The sequence below is a fragment of the Balaenoptera borealis genome (genome assembly GCF_965194805.1).
Source record: "Balaenoptera borealis genome assembly, chromosome: 2".
Lineage (NCBI taxonomy): Eukaryota > Metazoa > Chordata > Mammalia > Artiodactyla > Balaenopteridae > Balaenoptera > Balaenoptera borealis.
The window spans coordinates 159,720,025-159,746,402 of record NC_138867.1 but is presented as its reverse complement, the minus strand read 5'-3'; the positions used below and the strand labels follow the sequence as shown (position 1 = coordinate 159,746,402).

General features: G+C 43.7%; 1 long non-coding RNA gene across 1 annotated transcript in view; it reads right to left on the bottom strand.

Annotated features, from left to right (window-relative positions):
- The window catches only part of LOC309623785, a 519,468-nt gene extending 496,013 nt beyond the window's left edge, over positions 1-23,455 (bottom strand). The window contains exon 1 of the long non-coding RNA XR_014241641.1: positions 21,644-23,455. This is a non-coding gene — a long non-coding RNA (uncharacterized lncRNA). The remainder of the gene's footprint in view (positions 1-21,643) is intronic.
- Between the last annotated feature and the right edge of the window lie 2,923 nt (positions 23,456-26,378).

The following is a 26,378-nucleotide window of genomic DNA, read 5'->3' as shown; positions in this document are numbered from 1 at the left end:
GCTTTCATTCTTGTCTCCTAAAGTCTGGTTCCCATATTCAATCAGAGTAATCTTTAAATATCTTGGCACTCCTCCCTTCTGAAAATTCTCTGATGGCTTCCTATTGCATCTATATTTATCAATACATTTAAGATTTCTACCTCGGCCTATGAGGCCACCCCTACCCTCTGCAACCTCATCTGTTATGACTCTTGTCTGCTCAGCCCTTATGGCTTTCTTTCTATCCCCCAAGCATGCCAAAATCATTCCCACCTCAGTGACTTTGCACCTGCTCTTCCTTTTGGGTGAAATATGCTTCCTCCAGCTCTCCCTCAAGGCTGACATCTTCTCATCACTCGGGTGCACCCCCAGAGTTACTGTTACCTTCCTGGGTGCCCCCTTCTCCTTCCTGCCCAACCAGTGTCAGCTGCAGCATGCACACCCTCCCTAGAGCCTTATCCTGTTTGATTTCTTTCATAGCATAATCACTATCTGAATTTTTCCAATTAAAAAAAAGTTTTTTTAAATTGTCTATCTCCCCCACAGTAATGTAAATTCTAATATAAATTCATAGCCCAGTAACTAATATTTATTTGATTACCAAAGGAAACCTTCTTCAAAATATTGACATAGCATACTTCAAGTCAGCTTTTCGTTTGCCAATAAACTAGCATCTCTTTACCGATGCTCTTCACAAACGACATCACTCATTCATTCAACAAATACTGATGAGATGCAGGATGGTAGAGTAGGAAGAACATGGATTCTGCAGTAAGCAGATGGGAAATTAAATCCTATTTCTACCACTTTGCTGTGTTGCCTTTTGCAAAATGTTCAGCCTCACTAAAACTTTGTGAATTTGTAAAATAGAGATTAAAAATACATTTGTCCTTACTTTAAAATGCATCAAAAAATAAGGTGGATTGATAGATATATAGAGGGATGGACAGATGGAGAGTGTATGATAAAGCAAGTATCATAAAATGTTAATTGTAGAATCTGGGTGGTGAGTCTATGGGTGTTCACGATAAAATTCTTTCAACTGTTCTGCACGTTTGGAATTTTTCATAATATATTGGGGGGAAAAGCAAATCAAACAAAACAACCTTGCACGTTTGTTTTCAGGATTAAAGGATATGGTGTTTGTAAGGTACCTAGCAGGGGTGCTTGGAGCCCTGTAGGATTCAGTAAATGCAAACTGCTGTTACCATTTTTCCTAAAATATGCTAAGTAATGTGGGAGGATCCAGGAGGAATAAGATCCCATTTCCTCTCCTAGTGGGGGAAGCAGATGCAAATACTCCCAGCACAGGGAAGAACTGCTCTACTAAAGCCACTGCATAGTCAGGAGGCTGCAGGATCACAGGAGAGGGAAGGACTGAGCTTGCTTCTGTTGGGAGGAAGAAAGGTGCAAAGGGCCATGACATGTAGACCTTGAGGTGGGCCTTGAAGAATGAGGAGCTGTCCAAATGGGACAAAAAATCACTGGGCTTTGTTTAGTGATCATGTTAAATGACATCCCTTTCCAGCCTGCAATCCCTTTCCACAAACGTTTCCTTGAGTTTTTAGCCATATCTTTCCAACTTGGATGTCCGATATACCATATCATCTCCTGCTATAGTTAAACTTGGAGCTCTACCTTGGTGTGCAATGAACTTTAATCTTGCAGAGTGGAAACTTCAGTGATTAGAGGACTTATCTTTATTTCTGGGTTCCATCTCGGAAGAAAACTTGTTTTTTATTAGGATTACAGGGTACCTTAGCATAGAGTCACCTAGGAAGATTTCATAATGGGTCAAACCTTCTGGAAGACCAATGTGGCAAGCAATGGGGCCGGGGTGGGGGGTAGATTTACTATATACCTTTGCCCTCTAAATAGGAAGGTCTGATCTGATCAAATCAACAGAATTGATCATGGATGAGTATTTTTCTCCAAGGAACTTGCAGATGAATTGAATATATTCATTTCTTGCAACTGATGTTATTTCTTCCTGGAAAACCCAGGTAAAAGAAGTGTTTGAATGCAGTGTAAAATTCAAGGTGGCCAACTGTCAGCCAGACAGAGATGTGAAACAAAATCTTTCTAGGTCATGTAGCGGTAGCTACATTCCAGGCATTCCCTCATTCCCTCAGCAAACTTGCACGATTTCTGTTCTGCTCTAGGCCTTGTGCCAGAAACTGAGGATGTGGTGGTTCAGAACAGGCCTCCCCAACATGCGCCATCTTGACATGTGGATTATTTTGAACTAAAGGCAATTGAGACCCTTTGGGCTCAAGAGAAACTACTGCCCCTCCCTTAACTACCTAGAAGAATTTAAACTGGAGGTTTTTCCCAGATAAAGGGTTATTTTCAGACATAACTTTCATCTAAGTCACATCTGTACAGCAGGGCAAACATTTAATTATCAGACATCTGCCCTTCTTCTTGTTGACCTGTCACTGACCCTCCTGTCCTTGGAAGCCCCAGGCCTCTAACTCATTCCTTATCTCAGGATGGCATTTTTACCTCATTTTACTTTTCTGTCTCTGAACCTCTCACACGGTGGGAGTTCTTGTACCTATGTGAGGTTCTTGTACCTATGAAATGAAATTCAATTTCCTCCTGTTAATCTGTCTCATGTCAATTCAATTCTTAGATCAGCCAGAAGACCCTATGAGGGTCGAGGAAAGTTTTCTCCCTCCCCAATGACTTAGACACATAGGAGGTCGGCAGGAGCTCACAGGCTAGTGGGGTGGACCAACGCATGCAGACAAATATTAGCTATGTGATCAGGGCCAACAAAGATGGATGAACGGGGTTTGGGATGCCCAGAAGGAGGATGGACAGAATGAAATTGTCTTGGACATATATAAAAGCTCTAAACACATTTCTGAGTCGAAAACAGAAAGCCTTTGCTTCGTTCTTTTCCTTAGAAAGTTGTCAACAAGGAAGGATTTGTGCTTACTTTTAAGCAAACGATGTCCAACATGCCAAACAGAGCTTTAAGACCTAAGGAACTTTAAAACAGATTTCACTGAAGTTGTGTTGATAAAAGAAAGGAAAGGAGAATCAATGAATATGGAGCATTTATCTTGGGCCAGCACTTAACAGAAGGCATTTCATTTAATCCTCCCAACAACCCTGGGACACACCACTGGGGAGGAAAATGAGGCTCAGGGAGCTTGGGTGCTCCCCTCAATCACATGGAACAAAGCTGGGATGCAAACCCCAGTCTTCTGGTCCTCAAAGCTCATGCTCCTTCTGCCAGACCCTTGCCTCCAATTTTAGAGAGAATTCATTTTATTCAGGGAGATAGGCTAGAGCCTTCTGCAAAGAAGGGTGTTATCATTTTTTCAGGGGCAAATCTATGTGTTATGTGGCTGCTTGAGAGGTCAGGATAAAAGCTATTGACCTTGACCATGAGCCATGGTAACCTCTGGAGACTGAGGGGAGGAGGTGTAGGGCGAGGTGAACGGCTGTATCTTTAGGCAAATGCTCTTCCAAGCTAGGCTGGGATTTAGAGCTCCGTTGCATCTTCTTATTGTCTCTTTGGTATGTCTCTAAAGAGGTTCAGGGAAGTATACAATTAAAGAACCCCTGGGGTCAGCTGGGATGTAGTCTTAGTTACCTTTTGGGGTGGTTAGACATGAGGGGAGGCTATGATGGACAAGGACCCAGGGGTGCTCATATCCTGCTCTGCCAATCACTCTCCACGCACTGGGAAGGTACCTAAGGCAGCTTTACACCGAGCGTAAGAGAAAAACTAGAATTAAAGTACCACTTTGTTAATATCTGGGTAAGTATATTAGCAGCTTTCTGCGAAAAGTTTCTCCAAACCATCTCCTCTTCTTCAAATCAAACTGAGGGACCAGAATGTCCACGTGTGCTTGCTAGGAAAGAGAGAGGTACCCAGGCCCATGGGAGGTCCACTTCTCTGAGTGGAAGAGAGAAGAGGCAGACTGACTTGCCCTGAAGAACTAGGCATGTTAGGAGATGCAAGAGAGGGAAGAGAAAACATTTAAGGTATGGTAAACCTACCCAAGGGTAGAATGAGGCCAGACCTCGTCTCACACTCTGACCAAGAGTTCGCTGATCTTCCTCCCTGCCAGGGAGCTATGAAGGGTAGGGCAGAGACCTCCCTGGCACGATGAGAGGGTGATAAAGACCAGCCTTCCGCTACACAAGTTTCTCCTCTCTGGGCAGTGCCTCCCCATCCATAAGAGGTCATGGGGCGTCACTGTTGGTTCCATATGGTCCTGTCATTCTGGCCATACTGACTTGGATGCACCGGCCAGAGTTCTTGTCCTACAAATATGCAATTCACATTGGTGGGGAGTCAGTCTTGTTGCGTGGCTAGGCTTATAATATGTGAACTCTGGGATTCTAGGTGGCATCTTCTAAATACCCCAAGGGCCAAGTTGCAGAGAGTGTAAATTTTTTCCAGAAGTGAAAAATGAAGCAAATGCACAGAGAGAAGCAAGCACAAGGATGCAGGGAACATCCTGATGGCTTTTTCTACCCTGTTCTAGATCTTTCTGAGGTTCCGCTGCATCTCTTTCCTGAGGCTCCATGCGACACATTTGTTTCCTGTTAATACACTTCTTTTTGCTTAAGCTAAGGACTCTGTTCCTTGAAACTAAAAGAATTATGTTCGAATACAGTTAGTAAATAGTCTTTAAAAAAAGACAGATTATTCCATGCCATGAACTGTACAGTGTTCCTTCTCTAATACTATTTTATTTATTCTTTTTTTTTTTTAATTTTATTTATTTATTTATTTATTTTTGGCTGTGTTGGGTCTTCGTTTCTGTGCGAGGGCTTTCTCTAGTTGCGGCAAGCAGGGACCACTCTTCATCGCGGTGCGCGGGCCTCTTACTATCGCGGCCTTTCTTGTTGCGGAGCACAGGCTCCAGACGCGCAGGCTCAGTAGTTGTGGCTCACGGGCCCAGTTGCTCCGCGGCATGTGGGATCTTCCCAGACCAGGGCTCGAACCCGTGTCCCCTGCATTGGCAGGCAGACTCTCAACCACTGCGCCACCAGGGAAGCCCTATTTTATTTATACTTACAAATCCTTGTACTCTTAAAAACTGGGCCCCCAAACATGACAAGACTGCATTCATCAGCAGTCTCACTTCTGGTTATTTATCCTAGAGAAATGAAAACTTATGCTTACACAAAAACCCGTACACAGATGTGTACAGCAGCTGTGTTCATACTGCCAAACGCTGGAAACAACACAAGTGTCTTTCAGTGAGTGAATGGATAAACTGAGGCACATCCATACAAGGAAGTACTAGTCAGCAATAAAAAGGAACAGGTTATTGATATATGAACCACCTTGGATGTTTCTCAAAGGCATCATGCAGCAGGGAGGAATTCATCCTCAAAAGGTCACGCTCGGTCTGATTTCATTTAGGTGACATTCTCAAAAAGACAAAACTACAGTGATGGAGAGCAGATCAGTGGTTGCTGGGGAACAGGAATGGGGAGAAGGTGTGACAACGAATGAGAGCAGTGGGGGGGATTTTTCTGGGTGATGGATGAACTGTTCTGTATTCTGATCGTGGTGGTGGTTACACAAATGTATGCGTGTGTTAACGTTCATAGAAATGGACACGAAAGGAAAAAGGTCGATTTTATAGTATGATAATTTAAAATAAAATTAAAAAATATAGCAGGGCTGCGATCAGCTGTGTTGGTTTACTTTTAGTTTTCTCTTATGCTACTATGATTCATCAGTCATGAACATGCTGGGGAAAATCAGGTATGAAATTATGAACCTTTCGCTTTGTCCTGATGTCATTCCCCTCTTTTACCAACTGCACAGGCACGAGTTGGAGCTACTGGAATACGCCTTGTGAAGGAACAGATGCAGTTGGTGAGAAGGGGGTGAGAGTTGGTGTGGCAGGGACACCCGCCCTCACTGTGGACAGAAGCCCAGCCCCTGCCCTGTCAGCGCCTCTGCAGTCTTGGAAGAAGCTCTCCACACTTCCATGTGGTCACATTGCTTCCTTCCATCTTTGCCTCTAAGCACTTCCCTCCCTCCCTTTCTGTCTGAGAAAGATCTGGTGTCATCTCCCTTTAAATCAGTGGTTTTCAATCTTGACTGTGCATTGGAATCACCTGGGAAGCTTGATAAAATCCTGATACCCAGGCCAGGTCCCGGACCCATGAACTCAGACTCTCTGGGGAAGGGCTCAGGCAACAGTATTTTAAAATCTCCCTGGTTGATTCCAATGTGCAGCCAAGACCAACAGGCACTCACCCACACAGGTCTTGGGAAACACAGTTTATTCATTTACTTACACCAGACTGCAGGGGAGATGCCGGCTCCTGCCAGTGTTGTGTTTCTGACTTGCTCTGGAGGACTCCCTTCCTTTGGGGGCTTCTTGCTCTGATTTGCTTCCTGTGTCTCCAGCCTGTGAACATTGTCACTACCATTCTCCCCCTCTGCTCAGCCCTTCGGGATGGACCACTGGAGTGACAGTCTGTCCAGCTTTTAGATTCATAAGGATGCAGCCTGGGGCTCTGGCGGGGAGGGGGTTAGGTTTGTAGGAGTTAGGACCTGTCTCAGCTGCCCCGTGGGTTTGGAGCTCCGATCTCCACCCTTGTGGACAGGGTGAGTTCTGCCTCTGGGCTCCCAAAACATCTTGTCCATACCTCTGTCACAACACTGACCATACCCATTGCTGCCTTTACGTGTCTGTCCCAGATCTGTTTGGGGGGAATCACTCCAAGCCTTGAGAGGACCATGGGATTGATCCTGTTTCTTCAAGTCCAGGACATTTAGAAACAAAATCTCGGCGCTGGGCCTAATCCCCTTCAGCTCCTGTCCTGGGCGCTGGACCCTGCTTCTCATGCCCCTGACTCCCAGCTCATGTGGGACTGCAGTTGCCACATGCCGGTCCCGGGAGTCCTGACTGCTTCAGCTTCTCCTGGCTTCGGATGCTGCCTATCAGGTTATGGTCACGAATCCTTCCTTGATGGTCTTGCTCTCCATCACCTTCTCCCCTCCTCCTCCTCCTCTTCTTCCTCTTCCACATGCTTCAGGCCCTCAGGGACCCAGAAAGACTGACAGAGGAATTCATTTCTCAGGTGTAATTTAACTAGTTGTAAGAAGCATGTCCTCCCCTCCCTTCTTCCCAAGTCTCCTACCCTCCATATCCAGGGCTCACTGTCTGGTATAGGTAAATGAATAAATTCCAATGCAGCATGAGGAATGTCCTAAGAGAGGGCTGTATAAGAAGCTGTAGGAGATAACAGAAGGAACACTTGCCTCCATAGATGTGTGTGTGAGGGAAGAGTTCACATGGGATGTATTCAAGGAGGGTTTTGAAGGATGAATAGGAGTTCATCAGTAGACAAGGGGGAAAGGGCGTGCCAGGAAGAGGGCACAGGTCAGGCAACAGCATACCTAAAGAGGCAACAGGCAATTTGTCCCTGTCTGATTTCTTTCTGAACTCTCTTTCATTCAAAATCATCTCTGCCCTTAGACTTTGTGGGGGAAAAACTACTCTACTGAGATAGATGATTTAAAATGAAAATCTCTTTTACTTCCCTTCTGAGGGGTCAGTGGCCAAACAATTGCAATTTAGGAAGAAAGCTTTACTTAAACCAACAGTCAATGAACTTTCAGAAAGGAATATTTGAGGAAAGTATAATCCACAGATTTTCCAAGTTAACTCCTCCTTAGTCTTTGTCTTAACTTGAAGACATTCTTTGTCCTAAAAAGAAACAGTCACTGGCCTTGGAGTTGGCTTTTGCAGCTGTGCAGCCTTTGAGGTGTGCAGCAATGGCCTGCACCACCTGTTCTTCTGTAAGATAGCAGCAGCAGCCTCAACCTCAGTGGCAGAGCCAAAAAATGTGAACCCACATCTTCCTCAGAGACCAAGGATGAGCCAGAGGAATGGGACTGATTGGACAGAACTTGGTAGGTGAGCAGATGTGAGGAATAATGGAAAAGGAGGGGCCCAGGATGACCTCCAGGCTTGTATGATGGGGTGTGGTGGGGGTGATGGGCCAGTTGCTGGATTGAAGAACCCATTCTTCAGAGCATATTGATGGGAGGCTGGAGAGGGAGGCTTGGAAACAGGCAGAACCCAAGGATTTCTAAAATGTAGGAAGCAGGAGCCGTGATAATTTCTTGCAGCAGGAATCTTCTGGGCTGGGAGCTGCTGCTGGGAGATAAGATGGTGGAATAATGTTCTTTGGCTGCAAACAGTAGCAACAATTATATAGCTACATTGGAAAGATAACAAATTTTGATGTGAGATACCAAGGATTAGTACATTAGACCCCAAGGCTTAGACTCAAGGGGATGTGTGGGAAAGCTCTTGGTGAGTTCCACATTGGCAACTGAGTTGCAGGGAGAATGGGCTGCCATCTGCACTCTTTTCACACCTGGCTTTATGCAGCGTCACAGGGGGCCTTGTGCAATCCCATGTGGACCCATCAGTCTTGTGTCTAACGTGTGTTTACACTTCCCCCAAATGGCCATTTTTAGATACTCCTGGGGTCAGAGGTGTGAATGACACAGGTACAGATTGCTCTTGGAAGCTTGACACTAAGGAAGAAGTCTTGGCAGCCCTGGACTTGGGCTGTTTGGGCAGGAATTCCAGATCATGGTTTCAGACACTCAGAGTATGGTCTGGAGGTGGGGAGTAGGTATGGGCCGGGGGGACTGTGGACTCCTCACCCTGTGGGGAGGGCTGTGGCCAGAGGAGAGCAGTATAGGGCCTGGAAAGTTTACGGTCCAGAACAGGGGCCCTCTTGCCTGTGTCTAAGAGAATACTACTTGGAATTACACTAACCAATATGGTAGCCATGGGTCACATGTGACTATGTACATTTAAATTAATTAAAATTAAATTACATTTAAATTCAATTCCTCAGTTGCTTTAGACGCATTTCAAGAGCCCCATGTGGCTCATAGCTACCACACTGGACATCACAGATACAGGTTCTTTCCATTTTCATAGAAAGTTCTACTGGACAGCACTGGTCTGGAGGCTCAGAGAAGTTGAGTGATTTGTCCAGAGTCACAGAGTAGATAGGTCTGGGGCTGAAATTTGATGAAAGTCTGTCTGATTCTAAATCCTCTGTTCCCTTTCCTTCCCTGACCTTGAAAAAACTAACTTTCCCTCTCCCAGCCTGTTCCTTTATCTGTAAAACAAAAGTAAACCCCTCAAATGGCAGGGGTGAAGATTAAGTGAGATCATGTCTATAAAATGCTCACAACAGAGTAGATTGTTGGCTCTCAGTAAATTTGATTTCTTTCTCCAGCCTCAGCAGTTTTGGGAAAAGAAGTAGTGGAAGGACTAAGAAGCTCTTTCTACTTCAAATACTCAAAATAAGAGAAAAATGGTTTGAAAATGGATGAAAGATGCTCCCTGGTAAACACTTCAATGATTATACACCTACATTGGAAAGACAACTAATTTTGATGTGAGATACCAAGGATTAGCTAATTAAACTCCAAAGCCAGAATTTTTGTTTGAAAGATAAAAATAATTTCACATGCAACTGGGGCTTTTTTTTTTTTTTTTAAGGTGTGGGGAGTATATTCATTTTCTGATTATTTATAACTGAGAGACAGGGAAGAATCCATTAGATGTTAAAGCTCCACACTTAATAGCTGAATCCATTTTCTTATAAATGCTACTTTCAAAATTAAAAAAGACATGCTTCTGAAAATGTGTTATCTTAGAGTGCAAAGTTATATAGACTTGACTCGCTGTAAGGATGCTGGTCAGAGCTTTTGCCCTCCTGCTCTGTGAACTTGAGAGTTCCTCTCCCCTCTCTAGGCTCATGGTCCCCTCTGGGAAGAGAGGGATGGATGAGGACCTTTCACCTCTGATGACACAAATCTTTTATAAAGAACAATCTTTAAAAAATTTATTTTAAAAATTAGAAGTAGCTGGCTTTATTGTTCATACATCACCAGTGCTTAGACATGTTTAAGAAACATCCTGTCTACAGGGGAAGATTTTTGTGCCATTTATTTGTAAAAGTGGGAGATGGGAGTTTTTTTCATGTTTCGCTACCTCATTGATGAAGAAAAATGAGAATTTGCTCTTCTAGATGAAAAGAGAATGTATGTGTCCTTCATTGAGAGAAGTTTTCTAATACCCATAATGCTGCAGATATCCATTTATTCATTCATTCATTCATTCATCCACAGATTCAAAAAATATTTATTTAGCTCTGATAATGTGGAACAGGCAGTGTTCTAGGCACTGGGGAGGCAACAATGAGCAAAGTAGACAGAGCTTTTGCTCATAGAGCTTACATTCTAGGCTGGGAAGACAGATCAGCAACAAGAAAAGAATAAGATGTGTCAGGTGTGCAATGTGTCAGGTGGTGATAAACACACTAAAAAGCAGAAATCAAAGGTGAGTAGATAAAGTATGTTGTGGTTGGGGAAGGCTGGTATCATAGATGGGGGATCAGGGGAGACTTCTTTCAGGAGGTGACATTTGAGTAGATTCTTGCATGAAATGACGATGTGAGTCTGGTGCAAGAATGTTCCAGATAGGGGGTACAGCAAAAGCAAAATCTTGAGATGGGAGAAGACTTCATAGGTTTGAAGAACAGAAAGGCTGATGTGGGTGAGAGCCAGGGGTTGAGCAGGTAGAGCAGGGGGGAGGAAGAGGAGGGAGAGACCAGAGCATGACCGGGGACTAGATCAGAGATCAATCAGCAAACTATAGCCTGTGGGCAAATCCAGCCTGATGGCTGAGTTTTTAAATAAAGTTTTATTGACACACAGCCACCCCTGTTCATTTACTCTTGTCTGTGGCAGCGTTCACACTGCAGTGGGACGTAAGTAGCTGTCACAGAGACCTTATGGCTTGCAAAGCCTAAAATATGTACTATCAAGCCCTTCACAGAGAACATTTTCTGTCTCCAGCTTTAGACTATCATTTCACCTTATTTTCAAACTTGCTATGCCATCATAACATCTCATAAAACAGAATATAGCTGGTTCTTTTTCCTTACACAATTGAGCATCTCTGTATTCTAAATGACCTACATTTGAATCTATTTCTAGCACATTATGCTTTCCATTTGACCTACCCTCCTTTCTCTCTGCTTATCTTTTTCTGGATTATTCCATTTCTTTGTATCAGTGTATTTTCCCCTCACTTTTGGTTTGTTGATTAAAGAGACACAAATAAAATTGTACGGCTGAGAAATGTCTTGATTAGGTTTTGAATCTGAAATTTTATTTTCCACTAAGACAAAGCAAAATAATTGAACGGTTGAGAAAAGCAACAACATTGAACTCCCAATCTGAGAACTGGCCTTGCAAACTAAGGAATCCATAGAAAGCAAAAAAAAAAAGGAGAACAATCCAAAATTAACTAAGAATGTAATAACTGAAGGCTCTGTTGTCTACTATAATATCTGAAATTGGTATCAGTTAGAAATGATAACCTCCATATTTTTTCCAATTTTTTTTTATTATGAATTCTGGTAAAAGACACAGACATAAAATTAACCATCTTAATCATTTTTAAGTGGCCAGCTCAGTGGCCTGAAATACATGCACAATGTATCACCTTCACCATCATCCATCCCCATAACTCTTCATCTTGTAAAATTGCAACTCTGTCCCCATTAAACAAACAACTCCCCACTCCCCTCCCCCCCAGCCCTTGGCAACCACATTGTATCTTCTGACTATTGACATTCTGAAGATTTCTTTTTCCTTTTCGAATCAAATGTAAATAAGATCTATATATTGTAATGGTTTGACTTTGCAAACTTTTTTTTCTGACTGAGTCATGTAATACATTTCAGCAAAAAAAAGTTTTCCCCTTGAAGTGTTGTTATTGTGCTGATTAGTTTTTCTATATGGTTCTTACCGCTTCAAGCCTGAGCTAAATGTCCTCACAAGATGTTTGCTTGCGTTGGGTTGTCTGTAGGTTTCATCTCCCTGAATCCATCTCTGGGAACTTCTGGCCCCTTCCATGCTGGATGGGTGCCCCCTGTGCCTGGCGCACAGCTTGCCTCCTGCCATCTCCCTTCTCCCCTCCTTGAGGATTTCCTCCTCGTCCTCCTGTTTCCTGCACCCTGTCTTCCCCTGTCTGGGCTTGCCACCTCCTTTTTTGAAACAGCACACTCTCAAGCTGCTTCCTGAGGACAGGTGCATGAGTGTGCCGAGACCTTGCATTTCTGAAAATATTCTTAATCTCTATTCACACTCAATTAGCAATTTGGCCGGCTCTAGAATTCTCTGCCCGAATTTATTTTTCTTTGGAACTTTGAAGGTATTCACTGTTGTTTACCAGTTTGCAGTTGAACAATCCACAGCAATAGTTATGCTTGATCTTTTGGATGTGACAATTTCCTTGCTGGAAGCTTGAGAGATATTTTTCCCCCCGAAGTTCTGAAATTTCACAATTAGGCGCTTTGGTGTTGGTCTATTTTAATCCACTGTGTAGGGCCCTGGGTGGTGGGTTCTCTCCACCTGGACTCTCCTATCTGCCTGTGAAATTTTCTTGAATTATCCTGATGAAGATTTTCTCCCTTCTATTCTCTTTCCCTCGTTTTTTTGTTTTTGTTTTTTCTTCTTCCTGAAGTTCTTATTGTTTGAATTGTTCTTATTGAATAAGAATTGTTTGGGTTTCCTGATCCTCTTAAAAAATCTTCTACTTCTTTGTTCTAATGCTTATTTTGGGGAGGTGGGAGGCAGATTTCCTCAAATCATATCTTCCAAACCTGCTATTGAGTTTTAATTTGTACTCTTTCCAAGATATTTTTTTGTTCTCTGTTTCTTTTTATAGTATCCGATTTCCATATCTTTCCATGTGTTTCTGAGGATATTAATGGTAGCAAAGAACATGGAGATCTTCATCAGCAAGGGCATCCAGATACTTGGAAAACAAAATACCTACTGTGGGTGAGGAGGCAGGCCAGTGAGGAGCAGGGAGCCTGTTGGGAGGGAGGGATGAGAAAGAAAGAAGGGAGAAAGATGCAGTTGCTAGGAGCGATGGATTTTGGAGACAGTGGTGGGTAAAGAGATTTTAAAGGAAATCTTGCTTGGTTTTGTGACATGCAATTTCCCCTTTGCATGCGCTCGAAGAGATCTTGGAATACAGACCTGCCTCACTTTTCAAGGCTTTCATAACTGTACTTGTATTTCTTTTGGATGCAACCCAAAGTCGAGGCTGCCTTTAGGGCAACCCATTTTTACTTGGATTGCACTGGATTCCCTGGGGGATCTGATTTCACCAGGGACCTCAGCTGGGAAGTTACTCTTCTCCATAGATGGGGTGGATTACAACCATCCTTGTCAGACTCCCAGCAGTTTTCTAAATGGCACAGAGAACTATATGTCCAGGCAAGTAGAGTTGCCATTTCTAGACCATCACTAACTAGCAAAGGGCATTTTTCAGAGAGCCTTGGAGGAAGCAGAGGTCTCTAGGAAGGGACTCCATGTGGTTGTACTTAGAGGACTTCTGAGCATGGACGATAACAGGGGAAACTGAGGGACACAATAGGACAAAGCAGCGCCTCAGAATAGATGGGTTATTTATATGCAGACAGAGATTTGCAGCAAACCCAGAAATCCCAGAAGAATACAAGACACACACTGGACCTCAACAGATCTGAGCACACAGAGTCTCTTCGCCTCATCTGCCTATACGATTTCACCAACTGCTTAGTAAGAAGAAAATGGAAATTAATATCAGACCTCGGTTGCGAAGGATTAGTAGTTACTATTTATGATAGATGGGAATCCAAGCATGACCTCTTTCTTAGAAAGCTTGCACAGATGGCTGGCTGCTGGTCAAGAAAGAAATCAGGAATTTTGAATCCTGGGTCACTTGCTTACGTTGGGTACATGCTTATACTCTTGCCACTCAGTGCAGAGTATGGACGTGGTGCTTCTCACTAGTTTGTTGCCTTCATGAGGTCTCCTGCCACAAAGCTCACTGAAAAAAGTATGTATAGCATGGTCCTATTTTTGAAACTTTTTTTCTGTATATACCCAAGTATATTTGGATAGAAAAAAGACAAGAAGGTATAGCATAGAAATATGCACAGTATTATTTGGATCAGCAAGGTTATGCATGGCTTAAAATTTTTCTTTTAGCATGTCTATATTTAAAAAAAAATTTAATGTGAAGTGATTACTTTTATAATAAGATTATAAGTTAATATTTCAATAATAATAATAATAATGGCTGGGTCACACCAGTTGACATTTGGCGGATGCTCGCCCTGTGCCAGGCACCCTGCCGGGAATCTCACAGGCATCATCCCATTTCTTTCTCACGGTATCCAATGAAGTAGGGGCTCTCCTTACACTCTTCCTGCAGAGGAGGAAATCCTGAATGGGGAGTCACCTGCCTAGGCTCACGCAGCTGGTGAGAGGCAGAACTGGGCTTTCTGACTCCAAATCTCATGTTTTGTTAATTTTTGTTTGTTTACTCTTGTCCTCCTGAAATATTTCCTAAGGAAATGCTATGCAATGAAAGATGGGCAATGCAACTTTCTTTTTTCAATGCAACTTTTTTTGCCCCCCAAAGATGTTGCATCTTCTGAAATGACAACTTTATAAGCAATATGTCTGCACATGGCACAGTGTGGAAGGAAATTGCATGTGTAAAATGATCCTTTTAGGCTGAACAGGTTATACAGCCTATATTTTATTTCCTTTTGATTCCCTCTGTGTCCTTTGTGGTGATAGATGTTTTAGTCCTAGGATAAGAAATGCAATTTAAAAAACGATGTCTCTGAAAAGCCAGTGTTTTCTTGGCATATCAGCAAAGTGCAAAATCCCTAGCATTTTAAAACAAAATATGACAGACACTGTCCTGGCAGCCTTTGGAGCCCAGAGCCATAATCTCAGGTTTTTTGAAAAGTAAGCCAGGAAAAATGCTATTCAGACCTTTGGATCTCTGATGAGAGTATCTTTCCTGTATCCCCAGGACAATGTGTGTTGTTATCATGACTCTCCAGAGCCTAAAAGGTCATGCCTTCCCCATGTCTGCAGCAGGCTAAGCCCAGCTTTGCTGGGGAATTTCCACAGTGTCTTCATTTCTGCCTGGGCCATGATCACTTCTGAGCCTCAAGTATAGGACTTAGAAAAATGAAGCTGGCCTTTTTTAGGAACCATTTTCTCAGACCATTTAAATTATTTCTCTGGGGGGTTATTTAGGTCTTTCTGACCAGGTCATATTTCAACCAAGAAAGTGATGCACATGAAACTTCAGAAGAATATGTCTGTTCAACCGTTAGGAGACCTGAGAAGTTGTGTCACATCTCCCCACCCTTAATGTCCTCATAGCTTATCATCCATTCCCTTTATCAATCCATTCTCTACATACCCCAGAGTGAATTTTCTAGGAAACAAAACCCCTCATCAGATTGATCTTGTGTTTTACATCATTCAATGGCTTCCAGTTCTTCAAGGATGAAGTCCAGCCCTGTCAGCACGGCATTCAAGGCTCTTCAGTGCCAGACATTTTTGCCAGTCTCACTGGTAGCAAATGCCCCTCCCCACTCACCTGCATCCTATCCATTGAAAACAACTTGCTCTTTCTTATTTATGTCACACACTCTGAAGCTCTGTCTTTGTTCATGTTGTTCCTGGTGCCTGGAATGCTTGCCTGACTCCTCATCCACCCAGAAAACTCACCAGGATTCTATTAAATTGAGCTCAAACGCAACGACCTCTAGGAAGCTTTTCCTCCAACTCACTCTTTCCCTCCGCTTCTCCATTTCACCTCTTCCACTGAATTACTTCCTCCTGTCCTCTGCACCCCACTTTACCCTGTTCACCCTTCTGGTGCAGCACTCGGCTTGCTGTTTTGTGATTATGACAGAACAGTTGTTAACAGCATGAATTTTGAAGTCAGATGGACCCGGGTTAGGAATCCCCAGGTGGACCCAGGTTCCTGTCTGTTGGCTGTGGGGCTTTGGATAGGTTATTATTGCACCTCTCTCAGAGTTAGTTCCCTCTCTATGAATTGGGGCATAATAGAACCTCCTTGCAAGGTTGTAAAGATTAAATGAGATCATGCATGCAAAGTACCGGCATGGCACCTGGAATACAGAAGCTCTCAACTAGTGGCAGCTGCTGTCACTTCTGTCATTGATTGCCTCTGTGTTTGTGATCATGTGATCCTTAAGAGCGGAATCGTGCCCGGTTCGTATCTATAACATAAATGCTCAGCACAAGGCCTGGCTCAGAAAACGTTCTGGATTGTGGAATGCAAAGCCCCGGTGGAGGGTTGCCATCTCTGTTTGAATAATGGAAATTAATATTCCAATCACAACGTGCATGGGTATGGGTGTCTAGCACCAAGCTAAGTGCCAGAGCTTGGCCTCAGATCCCACCAGGAGCCCATATTTGCAATGCTAACTCCATTTCCCCACCACTCCTGCAGGCTCTTTGCAAATTTTATGCCTTGAAGATTAGAGACTAACACTTGTGTTTGAGCCCAAATTCACATTTTACTTTCAAATGCTCCTGGATTCATCTAGTTTCTAAAAGTGGTCCTTATTCTCCCAGAATTCCCTCATATTCAGGAAATTGGGCAGAAGCCAAAACATGGACAGGAAAAGCAAAATTATTTCCTGGTATAGCTGAAGGCTTCTGCAAAGAGCATGGTTTGGGGACCTTTGGAGAAAATCTCTTCCTGGGGTCACAGAGCCTGGACAGGAAAGCTGGTTCTGGGTGGCCCAGCTCTGCCTTCGCTGCCTGTGAGGTTCCAGTTAAGTCACCTGTAACCTCTTGAGCCTGATTCTGTGAAGTGTGTGTGGAACTTTGTCTCCCCAGGGCCCAGAGAGTTGTTTGGCACAGAGCAGGTGCTCAATTAGTGAAAAATGATTGAAGGTCATGTTTGATAGGATTATCCTGATGGGGACTCAGTGGGAGCCCAGTTCTCCCCATGGCTGCTCAGGTGAGATGGTGGGACCTGCCTGATTGCAATACATATGTGTCAGGGGGTGGGGAAGTCTCTTTGCAGAGAACTGACCCCAAGGGAGGAAGGTACTAGGGGAGGCTGAGGTGGTTGCTAAGTAACCAAGTCTTAGTCATTGGAGGGAAGTGAGGCTCGTACGTAGACTGTGCAGCGACATACCTACTACTCCATATGCCCCTGGACCAGCTGCCTGGGTGTACGACTGGACTCTAGCAAGAGGCTGTATGCACTGTAGTGAAAAAAGGAAGGAGCGCTTTCACAGTTGTCTGTGTAACATCTTGGGGTCCAAGCAGTTCTGGATGGGGTCCCTTTCTCAGCCAAAGAGAGAGAGTTGTTCTTCTGGCCCGCTTTGCCATGCACTCCCATGACCCTTGACCCAGAGTGAGTTTGGGGCATCTCTAGTGGGCAGCAGACTGCTCTGGTCAGTGAGGAAAGGCCCTGCCCCCCAGAGCAGAGCTGCAGTGCCAGAGCCAGCAGCTGTGTCTAGCACAGCGTCCACTGCTCCTGCTGCAGTCACTCTGGGGAGCTGCTTTCCCAAAGAGGCAGCCGGAGGCAGGAAAATGGTACCTAGAGGGCAAGCCGAGAGATGTAGCAGCCCCAGTGGAAACCTCTGGGTCCAACGAACAATCTTTATGGCTGGTACGTGCTGGCAAACCAGGGAAGACCACAGGGCAGGGGGTGGGGGATTTCTGTGTTCAGTAGAGTGGCGTAGAGACTGGTGGTGGTGCCAGTGGAGACGTGAACTTAAGACTTAAGAGGATATTTCTGCAGTGTGAACCGGGGAGCCTGGTGGAAGAGCAGAGAGACTGCAGGGTTGGCAGGAACGGAGCTGGAACGTGAACACCCAGGAGGATTGTCAGAGACCTTCTGGAACTACTTGGGGTGGGGACTTTGCTGGAGGCTGCTTGTCACGTGCCAGCCGTGGTGGCAATGAGCCAGGGCAGTTGGAGTCATTATTGCTCTCATTGACTACAATTACACTCATAGATGAGAAGAGGTAAAGGACATTTGTGTGACAAGTTTGGGTACTTGCAAGCATAAGGTATAGTTGGCACTAATAATAAAAATAATAATAAACTAGGAGAAGATTTACCCTACACGATATCTAGCGTGTCCCCTTGCATTTAAACGTGATGAATCTCAGAAGAGCTTCCCTCGGAATAAAAGTTGAGCTTCAAAACATATTCAAAAACATCTTCGATTTCTCTCATAATTAATTATGATTATAATTGTTCTCTCCCTGTTGTCATGCTCTACCAACTATGAGATGATGAGATTAGATTACAATTTGCATATATTAGACTTGAAATAAAACTTTCTTCCATTGTGTCAGCCTTCCTTGCAGGTTTAGCAATAGGAGATTCCCTCCTCCCTAGACCCTGACCTTCTGAGCCAGCTGGGTGGGTCGGCACGGGGTGGAGGAATGGCTAGAGTCATAGACCAGGTGTCTTCAGCTGGGTTTCAGAAGTTTGGTGTTCAAGACGGATGACATCAGGGGAGATGGGAAGGAGTTCGGACAGAAGAATCAGTGTGGGCAGAGCAGGGAGGCTTGTGGAACGGCTCAAGCTTGCAGAATGGTGTATAGGGGGTCCTTCAGTAGAGAGCTGTACCGGCTGGGAATAAGCAAAGAGGGATGTGGCTACAGGAGATGAGAACTGCGAGGTGGGTTGGGAGCCGGTTGTGAAGGCACTGGGACAACATGCACCCGTTTCAACCTGTTCTACTCTGCCTCTTGTCTGCTTCGATGTACTGTTTAACCTTTGAGTGTCCTTGGATCCCTTCTTTTTGCTGCTGCAAGCTCAGCACCCGATGCCTCTTCCTCCAACATTTAGCTCTGCTCCTTTTCTTGTCTCCACTCTAAGCTCAACCTGCAAGCTTCCTAGCTGGCAGTTAGGGGAGCAGTTTGATTATCTAGTGAAGTTAGTCCCTGTGGGTGGCAGCGGGAGAGACAGGGCTGTTGTTGGGTCAATCACAGGGTGGGAGTCGACACTGGATGCCTGTTCTGGGGTCAGGTAGGTCATTCAGCCTCTCAGAGCCCCACCTGCTCACCTGTAAAGTGGGGCTGGTGATGTCCACTCACAGGGCTCCCTGGAGGCGATGGACATCCTTCATACTCAGCCAACGCCTCTGGACAGAAAATTGGTGGATGGGAGAAACAGTCATGCAGCATTTGCTGAAACTAGCTTGGCCAACAGAAAACTATGATGAAGTGGGGACAAATCCAACAAAATGTTACTCTTCCGCCAGCGGCTGCATTTGTATCCGCGGCTTGAGAGGTGGGGCGTAATTGGCTCCTAGGGCTGACCTTCGGTTGGGAAGATGTCTTCATGGGCTTTTGCCGTGTGCAGGTGAGAATAGGCTACTCTGGAGATGAAGCAGCAGTTGTGGATGTTAACTGGCTTTGGGAGCAGTTGAGAGGCTAGTGGCTTATGATAAGGGGAGAGCAGGAGAGAGAGGGCTTGGCTCTGAGTGGAAGGGCACGCTGGGAAGTGACAGCAATCTGGACCACAGAGAGACATGGCTGTGCATTTGACCTTCTAGACTTCAGAGCCCTGGTTTATAATATTGTGTCAATGTTTATTTTCTGGAAAAAAAGTATCCTTGTAAATCCACAGACTATCTGGAAAGATACATAAGGAACTAAAAGCAGTGGTTCCTTTTGGGGTAGGAAATTGGAGTGTGAGGAAGCATCACTTTAATTATATACCATTTTGTGTAAGTGTGCTAATAAAGTAGTTTCAAATATCAGTTATCTTGTTTTGCATTGGAATTTGCCTCTAATAGCCTCAAGTCTGGAGTAAACACCAAAGGAACCAGCGGCCCTCTCTTGGTGCTGCCTCCAGCACGTGATGGGAGGGTCTGGCTTCTCCACACCTGGGAGAAGGGGCCACCCTACGTCTGGGGCAGAGGGGAGATATAGGGGGTACGCTAATGGGTGAGAATGAGTGACAGTCGTGGCCAGGGAACCTTCGGAAATGTTTAGAAGGAGGCTGGCTTTCCTGTGGTCCAAGAGGATGGGAACATGGGTTACTTTGCCTGGCAGTTATGTTATGGAAAGGGTGACCCCAGAAGGCTGGGAGGATGTGGAGCTCTCAGAGTAAAGCAGAATGCTATGTGAGAGAAGGACAAAGAAGAAAAGGTGAACATACTGCCCTGGAGCTAGTCTTCTCTTATTTAATCTTGGGTAATCCTCACTTCCACACTACGGAGTGACTATTCTTATTCCTATCTTACTGATTAAGAAACGGAAGCTTAGAAGTAAAGTAATGTGCTCGAGGTTGAGAGATCCGTCTAACTCCAAGTTCAAAGCAGCCCCTCCATAGGAGAGCAGGAGAGGAAAAGGGAAGACAAGATGGAGATCTAGGGACTTGAACAGACCATTGAGAAACTGGCTCATTATCCTGATGGTCTTGAATAATTCATGGATACTTCCAAAGTCTCTGATGTAACTTCCAAATTAGAGTATAGCACCTTTGAAAAAAAAAAAAAGTGTGCTTTGGAAGTTGGCAGGGAGTCTCTTTAAAAGTGCACTCTGGCAGAGAAGGCTGCCGGATGGGGCGGGTTAGGAGAGGAACTTGAGACTGAGTCATTTAGCGACTGCTCAGCCATTTCTCGAATATGAACATGGTGGTCACAGCTGTTTTCTGTAACAGCATCAATTGACTCACTCCCTGCTGTCCTGGTTTGAACTGATCATGTGGCCAAGAGCAGAAAATCCAAACTAAACTGGCTTAGAAGATGTATTGCATCATTTTATTGAACAGTCCAGGGACAAGTAGTTTCACAAGGTGGCGAGGTCCGGGGCCCGGCAGGTGATTGAGATGCTCCATCTCTCAGCTCCTTGGAGAGCATCTCGTCTCAGGCATCCTTCTTCCCAGTCCCAGTCCCATGATGGTGACCAGGAGCTCCTGGGGCCACATCTCTCTTCATAACTGTCCAGCAGGAAAAAGAGAGGGCTTCTCTTTGGTTCCCTTGGATGAAGAGAAAGCTTTATCCCATTGGCTCATTGGATCAAACTGGTAACCTGCCCTGCAGGGTCTACTCGGGAAGCTTGGTTTACGTCAGTCTTATCCATATCAGATGATCAAAGGGGAGGAGGAGCGAATTACCTAGCAGCTTACAATATTTTTCATGGCTGGAAGGCAGAGGTAGGTAGAAGGGACAGATACGTTTTTCTTATGGACAGGCTACCCATGAGTGGGCCTACAGTTCTTGTCAATGGGGCATGGAAACAAAGACAAAGTTCTGAATGGGAGCCCCAGCCTGAGCCAGCAGCCTAACCAGAGGCTTGGTTTCTTAAAAAGGACTCTGGTGAATGTTTTGGGGTCTCCTGGTGTTGGCAGATAAGCTGTGATGTATAACTGAACCCTTTATGTTTCTTCCCCCCCAACTGTGAAAAATGTCAAATATTGTAATGATCAGCTGAATATTTAACACAAATTTAAAAATTAACATTTTTTTCCTTATTTCCTTTATGTATATGAACCCCTTTAAAGTCAGCTGTAGACACCAGGACACTTTTCCCATAACTGCTTCTTTTATGCATGTCCTAAAAATAAGGACATTAGCCTTCATAATCATGACTTCATCACACCCAGGACAATTAACACTCATTTTCTAATATCATCTGATACCCAGTCTCAGTTGTCCCTCCAAGTCTTTTTGGCTGTGTTTTCTTTGAACCAAGATCCAGTCAAGTTTCATGCCTTTATTCTCCAGTCTCTTTTGTTTTAGAACATGACCCCCACTTTTTTTTTTCTTTTTTCTTTCTTTTTTTTTTTTAAACATCTTTATTGGAGTATAATTGCTTTACAATGGTGTGTTAGTTTCTGCTTTATAACAAAGTGAATCAGTTATACACATATGTATATCCCCATATCTCTTCCCTCTTGCATCTCCCTCCCTCCCACCCTCCTTATCCCACAACTCTAGGTAGTCACAAAGCACAGAGCTGATCTCCCTGTGCTATGCGGTTGCTTCCCACTAGCTATGTATTTTACGTTTGGTAGTGAATATATGTCCATGCCACTCTCTCTCTTTGTGACATCTTACCCTTCTCCCTCCCCATATCCTCAAGTCCGTTCTCTAGTAGGTCTGTGTCTTTATTCCCGTCTTACCACTAGGTTCTTCATGACCTTTTTTTTTTTCCCTTAGATTCCATATATATGTGTTAGCATACTGTATTTGTTTTTCTCTTTCTGACTTACTTCACTCTGTATGACAGACTCTAACTTCATCCACCTCACTACAAATAATGCCATTTCACTTCTCTTTATGGCTGAGTAATATTCCATTGTATATATGTGCCACATCTTCTTTATCCATTCATCCAATGATGGACACTTAGGTTGCTTCCATGTACTGACTATTGTAAATAGAGCTGCAATGAACATTTCGGTACATGACTCTTTTTGAATTATGGTTTTCTCAGTGTATATGCCCAGTAGTGGGATTGCTGGGTCGTATGGTAGTTCTATTTTTCGTTTTTTAAGGAACCTCCATACTGTTCTGCATAGTGGCTGTATCAATTTACATTCCCACCAACAGTGCAAGAGTGTTCCCTTTTCTCCACACCCTCTCCAGCATTTATTGTTTCTAGATTTTTTGATGATGGTCATTCTGACCAGTGTGAGATGATATCTCATTGTAGTTTTGATTTGCATTTCTCTAATGATTAATGATGTTGAGCATTCTTTCATGTGTTTGTTGGCAATCTGTATATCTTCTTTGGAGAAATGTCTATTTAGGTCTTCTGCCCATTTTTGGATTGGCTTGTTTACTTTTTTGTTATTGACCTGCATGAGCTGCTTGTAAATCTTGGAGATTAATCCTTTGTCAGTTGCTTCATTTGCAAATATTTTCTCCCATTCTGAGGGTTGTCTTTCCGTCTTGTTTATGGTTTCCTTTGCTGTGCAAAAGCTTTTAAGTTTCATTAGGTCCCATTTGTTTATTTGTGTTTTTATTTCCATTTCTCTAGGACCTGGGTCAAAAAGGATCTTGCTGTGATTTATGTCATAGAGTGTTCTGCCTATGTTTTCCTCTAAGAGTTTGATAGTGTCTGGCCTTACATTTAGGTCTTTAATCCATTTTGAGTTTATTTTTGTGTATGGTGTTAGGCAGTGTTCTAATTTCATTCTTTTACATGTAGCTATCCAGTTTTCCCAGCACCACTTATTGAAGAGGCTATCTTTTCTCCACTGTATATGCTTGCCCCCTTTATCAAAGATAAGGTGACCATATGTGCATGGGTTTATCTCTGGGTTTTCTATCCTGTTCCATTGATCTATGTTTCTGTTTTTGTGCCAGTACCAAACTGTCTTGATTACTGTAGCTTTGTAGTATAGTCTGAAGTCAGGGAGCCTGATTCCTCCAGCTCCATTTTTCATTCTCAAGATTGCTTTGGCTATTCGGGGTCTTTTGTGTTTCCATACAAATTGTGAAATTTTTTGTTCTAGTTCTGTGAAAAATGCCAGTGGTAGTTTGATAGGGATTGCATTGAATCTGTAGATTGCTTTGGGTAGTAGAGTCATTTTCACAATGTTGATTCTTCCAGTCCAAGAACACGGTATATCTCTCCATCTATTTGTATCATCTTTAATTTCTCTTATCAGTGTCTTATAATTTTCTGCATACAGGTCTTTTGTCTATTTAGGTAGGTTTATTCCTAGATATTTTATTCTTTTTGTTGCAATGGTAAATGGGAGTGTTTTCTTAATTTCACTTTCAGATTTTTCATCATTAGTGTATAAGAATGCAAGAGATTTCTGTACATTAATTTTGTATCCTGCTACTTTACCAAATTCATTGATTAGCTCTAGTAGTTTTCTGGTAGCATCTTTAGGATTCTCTATGTATAGTATCATGTCATCTGCAAACAGTGACAGCTTTACTTCTTCTTTTCCGATTTGGATTCCTTTTATTTCTTTTTCTTCTCTGATTGCTGTGGCTAACACTTCCAAAACTATGTTGAATAATAGTGGTGAGAGTGGACAACCAACCCCCACTTTTAAAAAATGACACAGATTTTTAAAAAAGATTATATGAAGCTTTCCCCATCCCGGTCTATTTCTTGTTTTTCTTGTAATTTTGAGGTTAAGTACCATGGCTTAATAATTATATTCAGGCTAAACCTTTTTGGCAAGAATATTTCATAGGTGATGCTATCGTGTCATTTGTCCCATCTGTTAGGTTGTTCATTTGGTTAGGGCAATGTTTATCTTCATTGCAAAGATATTTTTTTTTATTGATGTATTGCCCTGTCCCCTCAAAACTTTTCACCTTATAGTTTTAGTGTTTAATGATGAAACTTGCCTGAAGCAATTATTTCATCAGAAGTTGTAGGACGATTTTTTTCTAATTCCATTACCCTGGAATGGATTATTTTAAGCGAGGATAACTCTACTTCCAAGGATAGAACCAGGATGGAACAGGAAAGTTCGAATGCCTTCCGTCAGGCGCTCTTCACCTGCTCAGCTCCAAGTCCTCCTTCAGGTATTGGCTTGGACCCCACTCACTAGAGAGGCCTTCTCTGACCACCCCAGTCTACATCAGGTGCCTCTGCTAGTCTCTCTCATTGTATTTATCACAGTTAAAAAGGAGAGTCTATTTGTAGGTTATGGGCTTAATCTCACTTATGTGCTTGATGCCCTAGGGGAGCATTGGCCATGTCTCTTTAACTACCATTGTTTATCCAGCGTAAGGCTCAGAGCCTGGCACATAGTAGGTACTCAGCAAATATATGTTGATTGGATATAACTGGTGTAACACCCAGAACTGAGTTCAAATCCTGGCTTGTCCAGTCTTGACTTCAATCATTTCATGTCTCTGAGCCTCAGGAAAGTGATCAGCCTGTTCGAGGATCAGATGAAATAATGCAGGAAAAGTGATTCTCCACAGAGGAGAGGTCCCTTTCCTTCCTTCCCCAGCTACTGAAGCCCACATTTTTAACCAGGTCCTTTGCAATCTTGCTCCAACTTGTCTTTCTTGCTTTCTCCCTTATAGCCCTCCTCCCACCCTCCTGCCTTATATTCCAACCATGCAAGACTATGCGTTATGCAGAAAAGGAACTTTGCCCAAAGAGAGGTCTGGCCTTTGTCTTTGGCTCCTCGAGGTGATCTTGAAGTCTTTGGAATGTCCTGCCTGACAAGAGTGTCTCTGTTTACCTGGGGGCTTGGAGCACATTGGATGGTCTATGCTAATAATGTGATTTCTGTGAAGGCTTTGGGTCTCATGTTATCAGCTCTCCCTCTCTTTGGGCTGGAGATTAAGGTCAGTCAAGTGGATGGTCAATCATGTCTACATGACTGAGCCCCAGTTAAACTCTGGACACCAAGGCTCCATTAAGCTTCCCTGGTTGGAAGTCCTTTGTGTGTGTTGTCACACATCATTTCTGGGAGAAGTAAGCACTGTCCACGTGGCTCTGCTGGGAGAGGAAACTGGCATCTAGCCCTTGGAACTCTCCTGGAGCCTGCCTTACATGCCTCTCCCCTTGGTTGATTTTAATCTGTATCCTTTCACAGTGACAAACACAACTGTGAGTATAATAGCTTTCAGTGAGTTCTGTGAGTGTTTCTAGTAAATTATCAAACAGGAGGATGGTCTTGAGGATCCCGTAACTTGTAGTTGGTGTCAGAAGTGAGAGTGGTCTTGGGGATTCCTGATCGTTTCAAACCCCAAACCCTCCAGCTTGCTTGTCCATGCCATTCCCTCTTCCTGGAACACCCTTGCCCTTTTGTCCATCCATCAGAACTACACAGCTGTCATTCTCCATCTTTCTCAGGCCTTCGCTGACCTTCCACACCCAGGGCAGAGTGGCTACTCCTGTGAATGTTGTTGCATTTAGAGATGTAGAGATAGAGAAATTATTTATGAGTTTGCCATTCTCCTCTCTTAGTCTGGATGTTCTTCCCGAGCATGGCCCAGGCCTACTTTTTCCCCTCTCTTCTTTTCCTTCAAGCATGAATCTCTTCAGAGGCTCTGCTCTCCCATACAGTGTCTTTGCAAAATTAGGAAAAAGCACATCTGGGGACTCCCATAGCTTGGCTTGGTCAGTGGCATGGAGCCTGTATTCCTGTCCTCACTTGCTCCGTCCACTGGGGACCTTCATGCAGTGTGCACATAGGATACACAGCTACCTTGTATGCATTGTACATTCATTCATTTTCATCCAAACATTTGTGTATTCCTGTATTCAACAATCCCTGCAACAACATAAATGGAACACCCACTCCAGAGGCAGGGCGATGCAAAAGTCATATCACTTACCTATGCATCCCAGAGGCTGGCACAGTTCCTTGTGTCTAGCAAGTGTTTCAATGAATGAATGATTAAATGAATAAATGAATATGAATAAATGAATGATTAAATAGATGATTCACATTAGGGGGACCATGGAAAACACTTTATGTTCACCAAGAATGTAAATTTATACTTTTCCCTAAGAGCAGTGATTCTGAACCTTATCTTAGTCATGGGCCCTTTGGA